This window comes from Choloepus didactylus, chromosome 14 (genome assembly GCF_015220235.1).
Source record: "Choloepus didactylus isolate mChoDid1 chromosome 14, mChoDid1.pri, whole genome shotgun sequence".
NCBI classification, from domain to species: Eukaryota; Metazoa; Chordata; class Mammalia; order Pilosa; family Megalonychidae; genus Choloepus; species Choloepus didactylus.
This window is the reverse complement of record NC_051320.1, coordinates 44973171-44993691: the sequence shown is the minus strand read 5'-3', so window position 1 is coordinate 44993691 and position 20521 is coordinate 44973171. Positions and strand designations below refer to the sequence as shown.

Here is a 20521-nt window from a genome sequence, read left to right as displayed (position 1 = left end):
ATCAACACAAAAATCACCTTTCACAGTCTTTGCAATTTGGCTGTGCATTGTCTGGTGCTCTCCTTCAGAGTTAGACCTCTTATAAAGAAGATCAGCTCAAGGCAAAAGTGAAGTGTGGGGTCCTCCTTCTTTTTGAGCCTGCATCCTGTCCTGGGCTTGTGTTTGCTCGTGGCCTTAGGAATTTCCCTAAACAGGAATCAGAATGTCCCCTCCACTCCTTGTGAGATAGACCCTCCCCTCCCCCTCCCCAAATTCAGGTGTTCAATTGTATGTCTTAAAGGTGGTAATCCTTTTCCCCAGGTCACTTTGATAATTGTTTCTTACACTGCTTTAACTGTCTGTCAGCTGCTTCTGCCTGCAGTGCAAGTTCTGGAAGTGAGCCAGAGACTAGTTTCCTGGTTCACTCTTTCAGGCTGCCCCCTGACAGATTGACATGGACACATAGGCACCCTAATATGTGCATAGAGTTTCCTCGGCTCCCTCCAGAACAGGGTGAGTGTCCCACAGTGGAGTGCAGGTTGTCTCCACAATGCACTGAGTGGGGGAAGTTGGGGGCCCAGCAAAGGCACCATGAGCTTCTCCTACCATTTTTAAAACTGTGTTTTCTTGAAATAGCACTTGTCCCATTACTGCAACTGTTTAACTGTTTTCTGGAGTTTTGAGGAAGAGGGCTTTGCCTGTTTTTGCTAGTTCTTCAAATATTCTGTGGGGGTACAGCACCCTGGAGCATCTTATGCTACAATCTTGGTCAACTGGATGTCCTGATCTCATTTTATGTAAAAAAGTTTTTTTAACATAAAAAATCCTGGAGTACAATATATCAGTATGGTAATAGTGGTTTCTCTGGATAATTAGTATGAGTCATTTTTTACTCTTTTTTTCTTTTGCTAAAGTAAATTTTCTTTTTTTTTTTTTTTTCCTGTAGTTGATGCATATTACTTGGATATGAAATAATGGCAAAATTTTCAAAGGAATGCTTCAATATAGCTTTGCTTCCGTTTCATTTTTAGATTTTAGCCAAATTATGATCACTGAGGAATTTGAGTTCCTGGATATAATAAGTAAGTTTCTCTGTCCATGCTCACATGTTTTCCTGTGTATTCTCTGGCTACCAACTCTAGAAGATCTCTGTAATTCTTCCTTTTTTTTTTTTTTTTTTTTGCCGAGTATTGAGAATTTCATGTAAGGGTCTTTGCCATACTCTGTGGAGGATTTCTAGTAGGAATTAGAGCCTCTGAGCCTGGTACTTTTTTTTTTTTTTGCCCTAACTTAATTCCATTTAGGTCACATTCCCCAAGGAGTTAAGAAATGCCAGGAGTCCCATGAAGATACTCTTCACCTGAATACACAAATGAGGATAATCACCCTTTCTTACAGCAAAATTTGGTAGAAATCTTTTTTTTGCAGGTTTATCTGGGTGCAACAGTCAGTCCAAAATTGAGCTCCTATGCAAAGTTCTGTCATTTGCATAAAGAACAGATTGTTGGGTAGCAAGCAAAGATGCATTTTTATAACTCTTCTATCTATTAATAAAGCTTGGCGGGGTTGGAGGATTATGTCTGTCATTACCCAATGAATAAACCAGCATATGATTTTCTGCTTCTCACTTTACACTATTGGAAAGAACACTAGCGTTTGAGTATCATGCTCTTCTAGGGAGGGTCACTGACAGCAGGGTTGTCAAGACTTGAGAACCCCTTTCTCCCTTTACTGCCCTGACAGCTTTTGTGGCAGGCTCCCTAGTTTCCAAAGGGAATTGAGGCAGACAGCATTTAAATTCTACACAAAATTCTATGCTTTGTTAATCTCTATCAGGATTGCCTTTGCTAAAGTTTTATGGGTTTAATTAGTTTTGGTTTTAGTAAATATTTTATACTTTGCAGTCTAGTGATTAATCCTATTGATCGTCTTTTTGCCTTTTCAAGTGTAGCAACTTATTAAAGATTTTTTATTATTATGCTGTAAATTCCTCAGACTTGTATTCTGTGACATTAGCTATGTAGTCTACATTTTGTGAGTTCTTTTAATTGCTTCTCTGAAGTGAGGACTTATTTTGAGAGAAGGTCACAGTAGTTTTCATTAATCCAATATTATTTTTGATACTTTTAGAATCTCTAGGCATTCATTTAAATCCAAAATTCTATTAGCTTTTACTTATTTCATCAAATGACTTCTGTATTCCAGTTTATTAGGAATATTTCCTTTATAAAAGGTTAGCCCCAGTGATAGATTTTCAGTTACATTTTTCTTTTTATGGGCCATAAGTGGACAATTTCAGAGCCAGCTAAGAACTGAGGGAGAGGGGCAGCAAGTATGCAGCTTCTATAGCACACAATCCATTGACGTGTTCCTTAACCATTCTTTCCCATTCCTTAAATATTGGGCATTTTATTCATCTCCCATTTTTCAATTGAAAAGCATGGGATCTTGGAGATAAAGTAAATTGTCCAGTAGTCAACTTTGCTAATTATATATGCTAATTATATATTTTTCTGTTAAAACAAAGCGTTGGGATTCTTTGTGGAATATGTGCTAGGCTTGTTTCAGATTAATGTATTTAGTTCAAGTTTAACTTCATAAACATATATTGAGGTTCTATGGAGATAAAAATGCATGACTTCTCTCAAGAGTTTACAATATAGTGGGGAGTCAGATTCTTACAAAGAAAATCTGTTTGTATTTGGAATATTTTGGGATAACATTATGGGAACACTTAATATTGTGCTAGTAAATAATCTTTATTATTTATTTCGGTCCTTGAATGTAGCTCTTCTAAAATTATTTGAACATTAATTTAAACAAAAATCAGAACTTTGTTCAGCTGGAAGGTCTTGTGTAGGGTAGGCCTTCTTAAACAGACATTCTGGTAATGGTAGCACATCCCTGTGAATGTAATTGTCTGCACTGAATTATATATGTGAATGTTGTTAAAATGGGAAAATTTAGCTTTTTTTGTTATATGTTTATGTATGTTTATATGTTTATATGTTACTAGAATAAATTATAGGTTTATATGTTACTAGAATAAATAAAAAATACATAGAACTTACAGATAAGCCATGGATATATAGTTAGTAGTTATAAAAATATGCTTTTATATTATAATAAATGTACCAAAAATGCAAAGTGTTAATAATAGGGAAGTATGTGAGAATTCTGTATTTTATGCATTGTTCTGTAAACACACAACTTCTCTTATTGAAAAAAAAAAGACATAGTATAAGAAATGCTAGAGAAGAACCAAATCAATCAGAGTTAAGTGATTTCCACATGTGGACTAATAAAAGAACATAATAACTTGGAGGAAATATGATTCACTGGCAACACTCCAAATTGGATACAAACTGGCACATCTAATACATGTAATCTGGATACAAACAGACATACCAAAGTTTATAATGGATGTTTGCATTTCTTAAAGCTTGAAGGTGGTCATTTTAGAACAAATAATAGCTAACACTATCTTACACAATAGAGTAATCCTTCAGGCTGAGGTAATAAATGGACCTTTTGAGACAGGTATCATATAGGAAAACTACCAGATTCACCTGTAAAATATCCCTTATTCCTACTGCTAGAGACAGGATTTTTAGCAGGGTGTACTATAATAGCGTACATTCTTAGGGTTACTATCTTTAAATGAGTTGAAAAGCACTCTTGAAAAAGTGTCCTTAAATGTCACATTGTAGATCATGGATGTTGAAGTACAAAAAGCAGAAGAACCACATTAATTTGTCCTTTGTATACCACACAGTAAGAACTGGCCAAGGAAAATGCTGTTTTGCCCAAAAAAAACTAACCAGTAACTGTTATATGTTGCAATTTATGATACTGCCTGATTGTCTAATAGAGTAATTACTTTTTCCTCAAGCACTTTCAAGGTAATTCAAAGTGTTATGCTTGATCAGTGGGTAATTGCATTTCCCCACTAAGCTTATAATAGCAACAAAGTCAGATATGCTCCTCTTGTTTTTAACAGTATAGTTCTGGCAATACTTGAATGAATGAGTGAATGGATGAACAAAAGAACATGATTGGGGTTAACATCTTTGCCTTTTTCTTCCCTGAGCTCATTGAGATTAATGGGCTAATCACCATGTGTGAACTGTGTTTGAATGGACCATGCATGAAGTCCTTTATTCCTGATGACATCAATGTGATTTTTCAAAAAAAGCTAAACTCCAAATAGGGATAGCTACATAATAAATTATTTGTCTGGTAGGTAGTATTAAGTCAGAATTGTAGATAATTCCAAGGAGTGTTGAGATGTGTACAAATAGTTTTTAGGATTTTCTTAGGAATTTTACTCATCTGGATGGTACATTTTCACTAATTCATATCCATCCCACCAGGTGCTTTTGTGCCATGCTATTTCAGATAGTCATTGTGATAATTGTGTAAAGAGTTTAGAACAGCCTGTGGGACTAATTGAATGTTAAAGAAATGTTAGCCATTATTATTATTATTACACTATCATTATTGCAAAACCAGCTGCTACCTAAAAACCCTGGAGAGAGATGACCTCCTTATATAACGAGACTCCTACAGCAGATCTTTAGTCCTCTTCTAAAAGAGTCTTTATCCTTAATTTCCCGAAATGACTAGAATACAGTGATTTGCACAGTTTGCCGTCAGTTTTCAAAAATACAGTTCTCTAAAAGTTATATCTGCAGCTAGATAAGTTCTAGTATTAGTTAAATTAATTCAAATCTCTGTTTGGGGTTTGAAGGATTTATCCAGATCCGTATGGGAAGGAGCCTTCTACTCTGATCTGTAAGTGATGCTGCTACAAAGTGGCCCTGTCCCAAGTGAAAATTTGTGCCTGACTCCTCTCCAGGATGTGCAACCGCAGACCTCACCATGTCAACTTTTTAGCCTTTTTGCCCCTTACTGAGTAACCTATTACCCTGCTGCTGTGGAGGTGGCTGGCTTCCAACAGTGGTGCTCATTTCCAGTTGGATTTCCAAGAGCTCTCTGCTAAATGGCAATGGTGGAGACACATTCCAGCAACATTTCAAACTGTGTGTTGCTTTGGACACCTGTTTCTTGAACATTCTGAAGCAGGAATACAATCAACCTTATAAAATTTCATTGTATGATGACTTATTAATGTAATAGCTTTCAAATTCACAAAATTAGGTGATTTGTAGTTGGTTTCCTATTCATTGATGCATGTGATTAAGGCCTTGTGATTTTATTTCTTTAGTGTGAAGTAAATAAAGTGTGTTGAGATTATAGATTTATTCTAAACATTTACAAATTCAAAAATATGCAGCATGACACCTTTCTTTCATTTGAGTTTCATCTTGTTTCTCCTTAGGTAGTAAATATATACTTTTGAAGGGTTCAAAATATACATTTTTTTAAAAAAAAGCTTAAAAAGTCTATTGTACATATGTTTGTTAGTATTGTTTCAGATTTTCTTTGAATACTTTCACATAATCATTTAAAGAATTCTCAGCATGTTGAAGAGCAATGGTAATAGTTTGAAAGAGGGCATGAAGAACCATGATTATTTGGTTATAAATTTCAAAAAATGTGTTTTCTTTAGGTGTTTTGTTCTTATTGTTTTTACTTTAGGGCAAATATTGTTTATGTACGTTACAGGAAGTATACCTAAGTTTTACATTATTATGAATACCTCTTTTAACAAATCATATAGTTTAGGAGCTACATGAAAATATAACATACTTACGAATGGCTTATTTAATGAGCAATAATGTCAATAAATGGTTGCCACTTCCAAACTTTGGCCAACCACTTTTCAGAAACATGTACAAAGTAGTTGGGTTAATGATAACATTGTAATTCAGGAAAATCGTCATACATACATTCAATCACATCACTCTTCTGCTTAAAAACCTGCTAATCAATTCTTAGAATATGATCCAGATCCCTAAACACAGGACCCACATAACTTTGACCATTGGCTACCACGACAGTCTCATCTCTTTTTGCTCTTTCCCTCATTCACTGTGCTTCTGCCACACCACACAGGCTTTCTTTTTGTTCTTGTCAAATTCATTCCAAAATCAGACTTAACATCTGTCCTCTGCTCTGCCTGGAATGCTGTTTCCCCAGATCTTTACAGGGCTCTTTCCTTTACATAATTCAGGCCTTGATTCAAATATAATCTCTAAGATAAGTCTTCCCTTAACACACCATCTAAAAGAATCCTACTTGCTACCACTCCCACGGTTTCATTTGCTATCGCCATATCTTCCTGTATTTTTTCAAATCACTTATTATCTGAAATTATATTATGCATTTGCTTCCTTATTTATTATCTGTCTCTCTGACTAGTACTTAAATTCCATGAAGACAGGGGCTCATTCTGAATTGTCTACCAGTGTATCCTCAGCACCTAGAATAGTGTCTGTCCCATAGTAAGATCTCAAGAAACATTTATTGCATGAATGAATACATACATGAATTTGTCGAGTCACTACTAGCTGAGCCAGGCATTGTGAGTGGCAATTTTGTTCTCTTCTTTAGTCTGCGTGACTCTGTAACTGTCAATGTTTCCATTTTTAAAGAGGAACGTGGGAATAGGAGGGTTTAAGTCCAGAATCCTATCGCTAGCATTCAAGACTACAAGATTCAAGACTACATTTGTTGATTTCCTTTGAGCTTGTCTAATTAAAAATAAAAGATAGAAATGAAGTTGGATGATGGACCCTACATGACTTCAACAGCTAACTGTTAAGCTACAGTAATCAAGAGACTGTATTATTGATGAACAGTAAAGAGAGCCCAGAAAAAGATGCACACAAATTTAATCAACTGATCTTTGACAGAGGAGAAAGAGGCAATTCAATGGAGAAGGATAGTCCTTTTCAACTAATGGTGCTGGAGCAACTGGACATTCACATTGAAAAAAAAAAAAAAAAGTGTGAAACCAACCTTATGCCTTTTCACAAAATTTAACTTGAAACAGATTATAACTGAAATATTATGTGCAAAACTATAAACTTCTAGAAGTATAATATAGGAGAAAACCTAGATGACCTTGGGTTTGGTGATGGCTTTCTAGATACAACACCAAAAGCATGATCCACGAAAGAAAAATTGATAAGTTGGACTTCATTAAAATAAAAAACTTCTCCTCTGAGAAAAATACTGTTAAGAGAATGAAAAGACAGGCAACAGCCTGGAAGAAAATATTTGCAAAACACATATAAGATTAAATGACTTGTATCCAAAATACACAAAGAACTCTTTAAACTTAATAAGAAAACAAGCAACCCAATTAAAAAAAGGACACATTATCTGAAGAGAAATCTCTCCAAAGAAGATATACAGATGGCAAATAAGAATATGAAAAGATGCTCAACATCATATGTCATTGGGAAATTGCAAATTAAAACAATAATAGTATAACACTAAACACCTATTAAAATATCTAAAATTCAAAACACTAACAATATCAAATGTTGGCAAGGATATGGAGTAACAGGAACTCTCATTCACTCTGGTGAGTATGCAAAATGGTAGAGCTACTTTGGAAGACAGGCTAGTAGTTTCTTACAAAGCTAAATATAGTCTTATACTACAATCCAGAAATTACGCTCATTGGTAATTACCCAAATGAGTTAAAAACTTATGTCCACACAAAAACACGCACATGAATGTTTTTAGTAATTTTATTCATAATTGCTAAAACTTGGAAGCAACCAAGATGTCCTGCAATGGGTGAATGGAAAAACAAACTGTGGTACATCCATACAATGGAATATTATTCAGTGATAAAAAAAGAGCTGTCAAACCATGATTCACATAGAGAAACTTTAAATGCATAGTCCTAAGTGAAGGAAGCCAGTATGATAAAGCTAAATATCTGTAATTCTAGCTATATGACGTTCTGGAAAAGGTAAAACTGTAGACAGTAAAATGATCAGTGGTTATCAGGAGCTCAGGGGAGGGAGGATGAAGAGGGATGATTCGGTGAAGCACAGGAAGTTTTAGGGCAGTGGAACTATTCTGTAAGAGACTGGAATGGTGGATATGGGACATTATGCATTTGTCAAAACCCGTAGAAATGTTCAAAACAAAGAATGAACCCTAATGTAAACTATGGACTTTAGTTAATAATTTTTAATCAACAATGGTTCATTAATTGTAACAAATGTACCATACTAATGCATGTTGTTAATAATAGGGGAAACTGTGTGGGGAGAGAGGGGATATGTGGGAGACTCGCTGTAATTCTGCAGCACTTTTTTCTGGTAACCTAAAACTGCCTCTAAAAACAGAGACTATAATTGAAAAAAGTTTTTAAACACAATGCTTCTATTATTTCCATGCAAGTAAAAGAAGGAGGGAGAACTTTGCTTTCTATAGGGATGTTTGCATTTCAAAACCTGCATCTTGGCCATTGGCTCCCAGCCTGAAGTTGCTAGTTAAATTACCAATCAAATTTGTAGCATTTTTTGAAACAAAAAATCAAGGAAAATATTGACAGAAGCAATTTTTTTTATCTGGTTCAGTTCCTCACCCTTGTTGGGTTAGGGTTTGATGGAAAAATCTCTGTTTTTTGTGTTTTTATCTTTTTTTGGTCCAGTAACATTTAATAATTTGAAAAGAAAATATGTGGAAAATTGTTTCTCACAGATCTATTTTCCCATAACATTTTCTTTTTTTTTTTTTTTTGTGTTTAGAATTGTTTATTTTCATGTTCTTGGATTATCTTCCAATTATCCATGCCTACCAGGAGCACACATACTACCTGTTGAGAAACGCAGAACCAGCTATGCTAGTATGAGTTTTTTTTTTTTTTTTTTTTTGATTTTTTTTTTTTTTAATTCAGTTTTATTGAAATATATTCACAAACCATACAGTCATCCATGGTATACAATCAACTGTTCACAGTATGATCATATAGTTATGCGTTCATCACCACAATCTATTTCTGAACATTTTCCTTACATCAGAAAGAATCAGAATAAGAATAAAAAATAAAAGTGAAAAGAGAATACCCAAACCATCCCCCCATCCCACCCTATTTGTCCATATAGTTTTTACTCCCATTTTTCTACTGATTTTTTTTCAATTTTTTAACTTTGTTATCAAAAAATTAAAAAACAACAGGCAAACAAGAACCAAAAAAAAGCCCCACAACATTTCAAACAAAGCAATGGATTAAGGAAAACAAATAACCTAAAATAACTACTTTGCTTCCAATATGTTCCTACCATACCCCAAGAAAATTAATAAACCATGTCCAAACAGAGGAGTAAGAAAAACAAATAATCTAAAATAACTACATTGCTTCCAACATGTTCCTACCATACCCCAAGAAAATTAACAACCACTAAGAAAACAAAGGAATAAGAGAAAAAAAAAAAAACCTAAAATAACTCTATTGCTTCCAACATGATCTTACTATATCCAAGAAAGTTTACAAACCATAATCATTCCTGAGCATTCCCATAACATTGAGATTACCCTCCATAGTTTATCTGTTCTTATTAGACTATCATTCCCCCTCCACTAATTGGTATCTCTAGGTCCCCTACATTCTACAGTATAAAACATTGTACATTTTTCACAGAATTCACATTAGTGGTAACATACAATATCTCTCTTTTTGTGCCTGGCTTATTTTGCTCAGCATTATGTCTTTTTTTTTTTTTTTTTTTTTTTATTTTAATCTTCATTTTATTGAGATACATTCATATACCATGCAGTCATACAAAACAAATCGTACTTTCGATTGTTCACAGTACCATTAACATTTTCTTTTAAACTTGGTTTATCCTTCTCTTTTGGTAATGAAAAAGCTAACCATTTTACCAGGTGACTCTGGGTATCTTCCCTGGTGGTCTTTTTTGAATACTTACCACTCTGCTGAATATCTGTGGTGAGTATCCAAAAGACCTCCTATTGTTTGTTTGTTTTCTTAAATAAAGAATTTGGGGGTTTACAGAACAATCATGCATAAAATACAGGATTCCCATATGCCACTCTATTATTAACCTTCCACTGGTGTGGTACATTTGTTACAATTGATGAAAACTTATTTTTATACTTGTACTGTTAACTATAGTCCATGGTTTAACTTAGGGTTTTCACTACGTAGTGCGGTTCTGTGGATTTTTTAAAAAATTATTCTAACATTTTAAATGTAAACCTAACATTTTCCCTTTTAATCACATTCTCAGATATATTTCAATGCTGTTAACTAAATTTGCAATGTTGTGTTACTATCATGACCATCCATTATTAAAATATTCCCATGGTTCCAATAGGAACTGTGTACATGTTAAGCATTAACTTCCCATTCCCTATCCCCACACCGTCCCCCAGTAACCTGTATTCTAGATTCTGACCTTATGAGATTGCTTACTCAAAAATGAGATCATACAATATTTATCCTTTTGTGTCTGGCTCATTTGACTCAACAGGATGTCTTCAATGTCATCCATGCTGTCACATGTATTGGAATTTCATTGACTGTCACATGTATTAGAATGTCATTCCTTTTTTATGGCTGAATAAAATTCTATTGTATGTGTATACCACATTTTGTTTCTCCATCAGTTGATGGACATGTGGAATACTTCCATCTTTTTTTTTTTTTTAAATTAGAGAAGTTGAGGGTTTACAGAACAATCATGAATAAAACATAGGATTCCCATTCACCACTCCACCAACAACAACTTGCATTGGTGTGGAAAATTTGTAACAATTGATGATAGCATATTTTATAATTGCACTATAAATTAAGTTCCATGATTTAACTTAGAGTTCCCAGTATGTGTGGTGTAGTTCCATGGCTTTTTTTTTTTTATTAAACTTATTCATTTACCATTGTATACAGTCTAATATTTCCCCCTTTTAATCACATTCAGATATATATTTCAATGCTGCTAATTGCATTCTCAATGTTGTGCTACCATCACCACCATCCATTACCTAAACATTTCCATTATTCCAAATAGGAAACCTGTACATTTTAAGCCTTAACTTCCTATTCCCCACCCCAAACCTGGCCTCTGGTAACCTGAAATCTAGTTTCTCACTTTATGAATTTGCTTATTCTAATTATTTCATATCAGTGAGATCATACAATATTTGTCCTTTTGTGTCTAAATTATTTCACTCAACATGATGTCTTCAAGGTGGTTGTTACATATATCAGAACTTCATTCCTATTTATGGCTGAATAAAAGTCCAGAAGGTGTTTATACCACCTTTTGTTTATCCACTCATTGGTTGATGGACACTTGGGTTGCTTCCATCTTTTGGAAATCATGAATGATGCTGCTATGGACATTGGTTTGAAAATATCTGTTTGAGTCTCTGATTTCAATTCTTTTGGGCATATACCTAGTAGGATTGCTGGGTTTATACTTAACTTTCTGAGGAACTGCCAAACTGTCTTCCACAGTGGTTGCACCATTTTACATTGCCACCAGCCATGAAAGAGTGTTCCTATTTCTCTACATCTTCTCCAACACTCTTTATTTTCTGTTTTTCTGCAGAAAATGCTGTTTTCTGCAGCAAATGCTGTACTATTTTACATTGCCACCAGCAATGAAGGAGTGTTCCTATTTCTCTGCATCGTCTCCAATGCTGGTTATTTTCTGTTTTTCTTTTTTAATAGCAGCCATTCTAATGAGTGTGAAATGGTACCTCATCATGGTTTTGATTTGCTTTCATTTTCCTGATGGCTACTGATGTTGAGAATTTTTTCATGTGCTTTATGACCATTTGTATATCTTTTTTGGAGACATGCCTATTAAGGCTTTTGCCCATTTTTAAATCGGGTTGTTTGTCTTTAAGTTGAAGCATTTCTTTATATATTCTGGATATTAAACCTTTATTGGATATGTGCTTTCCAAATATTTTCTACCATTGTATAAGTTGTCTTTTTACTTTCATGATAAAGTCCTTTTAGGTAAAAATTTTTTAATTTTGATGAGGTCCCAGTTATCCATTTTTTTGTTCTCGTTGCTTGGGCTTTGGATATAAATTCTAAGAAACCCTTGCCTAATTCAAGGTCCTGAACATGTGTTCATACATTTTCATCTAGGAATTTGCTAGTTCTGCTCTTATATTTAGGCCTTGATCCATTTTGAATTGAGTTTGGGGTAAGGTGTGAGGTAGGGGTTGGTTCTGGTTTGGGAAAGCTGCCATTATGCCAAATACCAGAAGGGGATTTATTAGGTTACAGATTTACAGTTCTAAGGCCATAAAAGTGGCCAAACTGAGGCATCAACAAGAGGATACCTTCACTGAAGAAAGGCCAATGGTGTCTCAAATACCGATGTCAGCTGGGAAGGCACGTGGCTGGTGTCTGCTGATCCTTTGCTTCAGGATTCTGGTTTCTAAATGGCTTTCTCCAAAATGTCTCTGGGCTTCTGTCTCTCCTAGCTTCTCTCTCAGCCTCTTTGCATCCTTGCTTGTTTTCCCAGGGCGTTTCTCTCTAAGCTTCTCCGGGGCAAACTCTTGGCTTCATCTTTTAGCTTAGCATCTCCAAACATCCTTCTCTCTGCATCTCCCAGTGTCTCCAGACATCTGAGTCTGAGTTGGCTCTTAGCTTCCCCCAGGGGACAAACTCTGGATTACATATCTGAGCTTCTCTCCAAAGTGTCTCTCTCAGCTTGTCTGAGCTCATTCTCTCCATGAGCTCTCTTAAAGAACTCCAGTGATCTGATTAAGACCCACCCTGAATGGGCAGATTTCACACCTCCATGGAAATAATTTAATAAAAAGGTCTTGCACATAGTTGGGTGGGTCACATCTCCATGGAAATAACCTAATCAATAGTTCCCACCCTAATCAAAAGACTAATGAGTCTGCTCCCACAGGATTGCATTAAAGAACATAGTCTTTCCTGGGGAACGTAACAGTTTCAAACCAGCACAGGGTCCTCCTTTTTTATTTGCAAATAAAGATCCAGTTTTCCCAGCACCATTGTCGAAGAGACTATCTTTCCCTATTGATTGATGTTTTCCACCTTGTCAAAAATCAGTTGGCCCTAAATGTGAGGGTTTATTTCTGAGCTCTCAATTTGATTCTATTGGCCTACATATCTGTCTTTGTGCCAGTACCATGCTGGTTTGATTACTGTGGCTTTTTAAAGAAGTTTTAAGACCAGGAAGAATGATTCTTCTACTCATAAACTTGTATAAATTTGATACATAAATATGATGATTGGCTTTTTCATTTATGCAAATAAGGTTGTAATTTTGATTAGACATAGGAAAAAATGTTCTGAAAATACTCCTTGACTTGATGTTTCCTTTAAATCAGTCTAGAGATTGTCTCAAATACATTTTCTATGGGTTGAATGTGGCCAGCAGATGTGTTTAGTTTGATTGGTATAGTCTTATAAAAATTTTGAATTTGGATGGCTGTAAGAAGGGACTTATATGCTCCAGTTCTGTCACAGGTACTACCATGTCCTATCGTTTTAACATCAGACCTGCTGCACTCATTTCTATACCTGCCTGAACCTGAAGGCATTTTAGATGTGACCCTTGCCTTGGGTATTGAGGATGAATTTCCTGTCTAAATAACCCAAAATAATACTCATGTTTTGATTAATAGTTGTGCTTTAGAATTAAAACCAGGAACTGAATTGGGTTTCACTACCATCTGTGAAGGCTAGATATCTTCTGTAAGTCTAAGTTTCTTTATTTGTTAAGATGGAAATAATAATAACCCCTACAGTTGGGGTCATTGTAAGGATTAAATAAAAACACATCCAGTAATAAGTATTCAAATAAATATTATGCCAAATAATATGAACTTATTATTCTTGCCCTGATTTTTATAGCTCTCTCAAATAAGTTTTCAAATACCTATGCTTAGGGTAGAAAAGTAATGGAAGTACCTTTTAAAAAATAAACATTTATACCATAATATGTATGATTGTATCAGTTATTACCATCAATAAGTAATGACAGTGCTGTATTTTGGATTACTTCCATTTTCAGAAACCAACCTTCTAGGAAATGTTTTTGCAAATGGCTTCTCATCAAGGAATGTGGTCCATGTTTTCTGGCCCAAGGAATGATTCCTGAGAGCATCGTCTGTTACTGGAGACAAGTGTCCAGGACTGAGACATATGGGATTCCATTGAAGCATGTGAAAGGACTACAGGAAGGTAATTTTTGGCAGCTGAACAGTGTAACCAATCACTGTATCATTATTACATGGTATGGTTTATGTACTTTTTGGCCTGGATTTCTGCAGAAGTATAATTACCAGATGACTTTACCTCTGTGTCCCTTTTAGGGGCACAGATAAGGATGTAAATCATGGTATGAGAGAGCAAATTGCCGTAATTCATCTGAATTTAGTGACTTCAGAAGCTCACATAAGCAAACCCATAGGCAGCAATTGGTCTGCTTATTTTTAAATAAAATTAATCTTTGCTTCTATTAATGAATAACTTTTCATCTGGAGGTAGATTCCAAATACATTTAATTATGTTACAAAAACAGAAAACCCAGGAGACCAATGAATTTCATAAACACAAATATTCCCACTGGGACAATGATGTGTAATGCAGTAAATTTTTCTGTCTGAGTTTCACTGTTGAGTTTCAATGTTCTTGCCCAAAATATCTGTCTGAGCAAAAATAGGAGCACAGAAGATGAGTGGATGGGCAATAGGAACTTTCTAACCCCTCATTCTTCCAGGAAGGAAGGTGAAAGACAGTAAGATATAAAACAAATTATATTTCATAACCAGAAATCAGTTTGGGTAGCATAGCTCTAATATGTACCACATGAGTCTTCATTTCACAATTCTCTTATAGGTTCAGCATCAGTACCCCCATTTTCTGGATGTAGAAATGGAGGATCAGGAAAGTTAAGTCAATTTGCCAAGCTCCTGTAGATAATTAGGGCCTGAATCTTGATTTCAAATCCTTGGTTATCTGATCTCAAAGCCTGGGCTCTGTACATCATAACACAGTGCCTCATTATGAAATGATTTCAAATTACAAGTAGTTATTATCAGGGATTTGAGAACAGGTGTCTACCTCTGATCTTCTGAGACCAGGATCAGGAGGTGAGACCTAGCAAATGACAGAAAACTCTCTTCAGGGCTGCCTCTGGGAATAGCTCACAAGGCAGTGTTCTGAGGGCAAGCAGAGGAGTGACTGGGTAATTAATCAGTCTGACAAATGGTGCATGTGAAAAAGGATGCCAGCTGTGAACTGGGAGCCAGGAAGGCAGGGGGTTGAGGGGGAAGCTGCTAACACGGAAATTTGGTTGAAATAGGAAGAGGTGGAGAGGGAAGAGAAATCAGAGTCAGTGTGGAATAGGGTAAATGATTCTGATCCCTGTTACCTTTTTACATGTCCTTGGGAATATTCCACTGGGCAGACAGTGTTCCTTTAAGAGACAGGACCTCTCCATATTATAGGTATGAGATGGTCACCAGGAAAAATTTACCCAATAGGGCAGCAATAACCACATTGGAGCTAGATTATCCATAATAGTACATATCAGTTCCTTATTACCTATGCATGTTACCAGGAGGGGGAACAAAGGGATGACCAATGAGATTAATCACTTGTCTCAGTCTTTCTGGAACCTCATCTTATGCTTAACCTGATTGGGGAAAAAATCTCTTCCGTGGATGTGACCATGCTGTATTTTAAGAGCAGATGCAGGAGAGATGGAGCAGGGCAAGAGGCATAAAAATGAGCTAGGGGAGAGTGCAGACAGGTCCAGTTCCATCCTGCCTCACTTTTTTCCCCACCCCCCAATCTCCACCTCTGCCTTGTGCTACCCTCAAAATGTCACAACCAAGTGTAAAATGGTAATTTCCCATAAGAAATTAGGTTTTATGGGCTTGAAGCTTACATACACTTTTTTTTTGCATTCTTGATTTTCTTAGTGACATTTTCTCATCTTTGTACTTGTTAGCATTATGGAACCAGCCATTGGTGTGAAACAGAGCTGTCAAACATAATACAGAATTCTATAAAACTCGGAAAATTTAAACTCTTAGTCACTACATGGGGCCCAATTTCAGGTGCATTACATGCTGTGTCATATTGAGTAAGGCTGTGCTTCAAGTTCTGCCACTGTTTACAGCTCGGTGTCCCACGTATCGTTCAGTTGCTGCAATATTTTCAGATTTTTTAAACTACTTTATCCAATGGCATTGGTGTTGAACAGTGATGAGAATGACAGCACTCAGCAATGCCAAAAGCATTCAGAGAATTTAATCTCAATTCCAAATACATAAGTTCAACTTCTGCACAGACACTTAGAATATTAAAGGGCTAGGGGAAATGGTTTTGAAAGATTCTAGTCATGTAATAGCAAGGGTGCAAAGAAGCTGAGATATAGATAGGAGAATTATTTTTAAAAGCTTAACACAAAGCAGATGAAAGCAGGCAGTGAATTTAAGGGTCTTTAACAACTGCTAAGTTTTTAGTACCAATTGAACATGATAGTCTACTGCCATTTACCTTGGGAAAAAATTATCTTAAAATTTGATAAATCTTTTGTTACTAGTCATTGAATAAAAATGTTTTTGTGTATTTATTGAGACCTGTCATATTCTAAGAACTTAAATCTTAAAGGTCTGTGGTGTCTTGTGGTCTCATAGAACTGAAAGTAATGTTTGAGAACATCTGTGCAATCTCTCTGTAGCTGAGGATGCAGTAGTGGTTATGCACCTAACTCTTCCTTACCTCTTCTTGGGAAGCCTCATTTAATTGGGTGTTTCCTTCCTTCCACCACTTGTTCTGGGGCAGGGCTAACTATATTAATTTGAATTTGAATACCCTCCTTTTCCAGGATATAGCCCAGGGGTTATGCATGGAAAATACTTATAATAAAAAATAATCATAGTTTATCTGAAATTCAAATTTAATTGAGTAAACTGTATTTTTATTTGCTAAATCTAGCACCTCTACCTGGGGTCCTTTGTATTCACATTCCACATCTTCTTTATGAAAAAAGAAGATATTATTAAACACGCATGCATGCATGCATACACACACATGCACATGCATGCACACACACAAGCTCACATAAGTTAATCTTTCAAGAAAGCAAGTTCCAGCACGACGTTTGGAAATGGTAATCACTCGACTCTGTGTTCTGCATTTCAGAGCTGAGGAATCTTCTATCCAGTGGTTTTTCACTTTCTAGAAAAGCCTCTGTTTTCCCCCCAACATCCCTCAGTAAAGATGCCGGTGTCCTTGATCTGTTAGCATTACTCAGCTGTGTATTACTTCTTCTTTACTAATTCATTGGCCTACTTCATTTGCCTGGAATTTATTGACGTGTGTGAAGAAGGGATAACTCTCACCATTTTAATATTTATCTCAGAGTGCTTTAGGAAGACTCAATTAAATCTTAATCCTAAATTCTTCATAATCCTTAATTTTTTCATAATTGTAGGATTATATTAATATTATTAGCTAAAATGTACTGAATGCTCTATTTCACACAGATTACTTAATTTAATCCTGAGGTAGGCATTTTTATTTTTATCCTCATTTTACAGATAATGAAGCTGTTTTAAAGAGATAAAGTATTTGTTCAAGTTTGTTTAAGTTACATCCCTTGCAAGTGGTGAATTTTTTTAGCTTTTTATTTTGAAATACTTTCAAACTTACAGAACATCTACAAAAATAAGACAAATGCCATATAGAGAACTCCAACAAACCCTTTCCCTGCAGATACCCAATTCACCAATTTTAACATTTTGCCAAATTTCCGTATCATTTTATTTATCCATCTATCAGTCTGTTTATCTATCAATCCATTTCCTGAACACTTGAGTGTAGATTGTACACATCATGCTCCTTCAACACTTAATACATTTCCTAAGAACATTTCTCAAGAACAAGGATATTTATTTGTATAATCACCTTAAGTGTAGTTACCAAGTTCAAGAAACTTAACATTGATCTAAATCTTACAGTCTATATTCTAATTTTTTCATGTGTCCCAATAATGTCCTTTTTAGCCTTTACTTCTTCCTTTTTTGATATCATCCTTGTTCATATATTGCATTTAATTGTCATTGTATCTTTAGTGGCTCTTTAAAAAAAAAATCATGGGAACATATATCCAATATGAACTTTCCCATCTCAACCCCTCCCAAACATACATTCAGTGGGATTAATCACATTCATGATGTTGCAGTACCCTCACCATCCTCCATTACTTAAATGTTCCCATCTCCCCAAACAGAAATCCTACACCTATTATGCATTAACTCCGCATTCCCCCTGCGCCCCACCTCTGGTAATATGTTCTTCACTTTTTCTCTCTGTAAGCTTGCCTATTCTCTGATATTTTCTTTATAGTTACTGAGGAGCTTAAATTTAACAATCTAATCTATAACAACCTCATTTGCTTTTATACAAATTTAACTTTAATTGAATACACAAACTGTTTTCCTATACTCCTCTGTGCCCCCACCTTTATGTAGTCCTTGTCCTAAATTACATGTTTAGACATGATAAATACAAAACCACTGATTGATTTATCATTACATTTTATGCATGTGCCTTGTGGATCCTGTAGGAAATAAAAAATGACATTACAAAGAAAAAATACAATAGTACTGGTATTTATATTTGTCCATGTTGTTACCTTTTCTGGAGGTTTTTTATTTCTTCATGCTTCTTTGATCTATTGTCTTTTGTCCTTTCCTGCAGAACTCTTCTTAACATCTCTTGTGGGACTGGTCTAATGGTATGAACTCCCTCACCTTTTTTAAAAACATCTGGCAATGTCTTAATCCAATCATTTTGAAAGGCATTTTTGCAATATGCAGAACTCTTGGTTGGCTTTTTTTTTTTTTTTCTTTCAGCACTTAAAATGTGTCATCTCACTGTCTTCTTTCCTTCATAATTTCTGATAAGAAATAGACATTGAATCTGAATGAGCGCCCCTTGTATGTGACATGTTCCTTCTGTCTTGAGGCTTTCAGAAGTCTCTCTTTATCTTTGGTATTTGACTGTTTGATTAAAATATGTTGTGTGTAGTTCTTTGGGTTTATCCTGTTTGGAGTTTTTTTGAGCATCTTGGATGTATACATTCATGTCTTTCATTAAATTTGGGACATTTTTAGCCCTTATTTCTTTGAATATTCTTCCTGCCCCTTTCTCTCTTTTCCTTCTGGGACTCCCAAAGTGTGTATATTGGTACCCTTGAAGGTGTCCCAAGGGTTCCTCAGGCTTTGTTCAGTTTTCTTCATTCTTTCTTTTTTCTGCTCTTCAGACTGATGACTTCAGTTGTCTTACCTTCAAGTTCACTATTTTTTTCTTCTGCCAGCTCCAATCTGCTATTGAACCATCTGGGAAATTTTCCATTTCTGTTACTCTGGTCTTAGCTCTATCTGGTTCCTTTTCATAATTTCTATCTCTCTATTGATATCCTCTTTGTGTTCATCTCTTATTTTCCTGACTTCCTTTAGCTTTTTGAGCATATTTAGGACCATTTTTTTTTTGTGGTTTTTTTTTTTTTTTTTATTAAATTCAGTTTTATTGAAATACATTCACACACCATACAATCATCCATGTATACAATCCACATAACTATGTTATGTATGATAACATAGTTATGCATTCATCACCACAATCTATCTCTGAACATTTTCCTTACATCAGAAAGAACCAGAACAAGAATAAAAAATAAAAATGAAAAAAGAACACCCAAATCATCCCCCCATCCCACCCCATTTGTCCTTTAGTTTTTATCCCCATTTTTCTACTCATCCATACACTAGATAAAGGGGTTGTGATCCACAGGGTCTTCACAATCACACTGTCACCTCTTGTAATCTACATTATTATATAATTGTCTTCAGGAGTCCAGACTGCTGGGTTGGAGTTTGGTAGTTTCAGGTATTTACTTCTAGCTATTCCAATACATTAAAACCTAAGAGGTGTTATCTATATAGTGCATAAGAATGTCCACCAGAGTGACCTCTCGACTCCATTTGAAATCTCTCAGCCACTGAAACTATTTCGTCTCATTTTGCACCCCCCTTTTGGTCAAGAAGATACTCTCAGTCCCACGATGCCGGGTCCACATTCATCCCCGGAAGTCATATTCTGCATTGCCAGGGAGATTTACAACCCTGGGAGTCGGGTCCCACGTAGGGGGGAGGGCAACGAGTTCACCTGTTAGGACTATTTTTTAAGTCTTTGTCTGGTATGTCCCAGATCTGATCTGCTTATTGATGGTTTCTAATACTTTAATCTTCTCATTGCCTGGGACATCACTTCCTGGTTTTCTTTCTTTCTTTCTTCCTTTCTTCCTTTCTCCCTTTCTTTTTTTGTATGTTTTGTAATTTTCTTGAAGCCTAGACATTTTGATATTTTAATGTGTTATCCATTGGAATTTAGACTATGAGGTGTCTGTTCCTTAAATTTGTATACAGTGAATGTTATGACAGAACTTCCCTTGAGTGCCAGGATCTAACTAAAAATAAAAAAGGGAAAAAGAAAACATGTTTCCTAGTCTTTGTAGATTGGCCTGTGGGAGTGCTGTCCTTCAGAGCTTATCCACACAATGAGTTTAGAGAA

General features: G+C 35.5%; 1 long non-coding RNA gene across 1 annotated transcript in view; it reads left to right on the top strand.

The window, feature by feature from the left end:
* Positions 1-20521, top strand: part of LOC119509246 — a 335151-nt gene that overhangs the window by 79754 nt on the left and 234876 nt on the right. The window contains exon 2 of the long non-coding RNA XR_005211657.1: positions 13944-14113. This is a non-coding gene — a long non-coding RNA (uncharacterized LOC119509246). The remainder of the gene's footprint in view (positions 1-13943; positions 14114-20521) is intronic.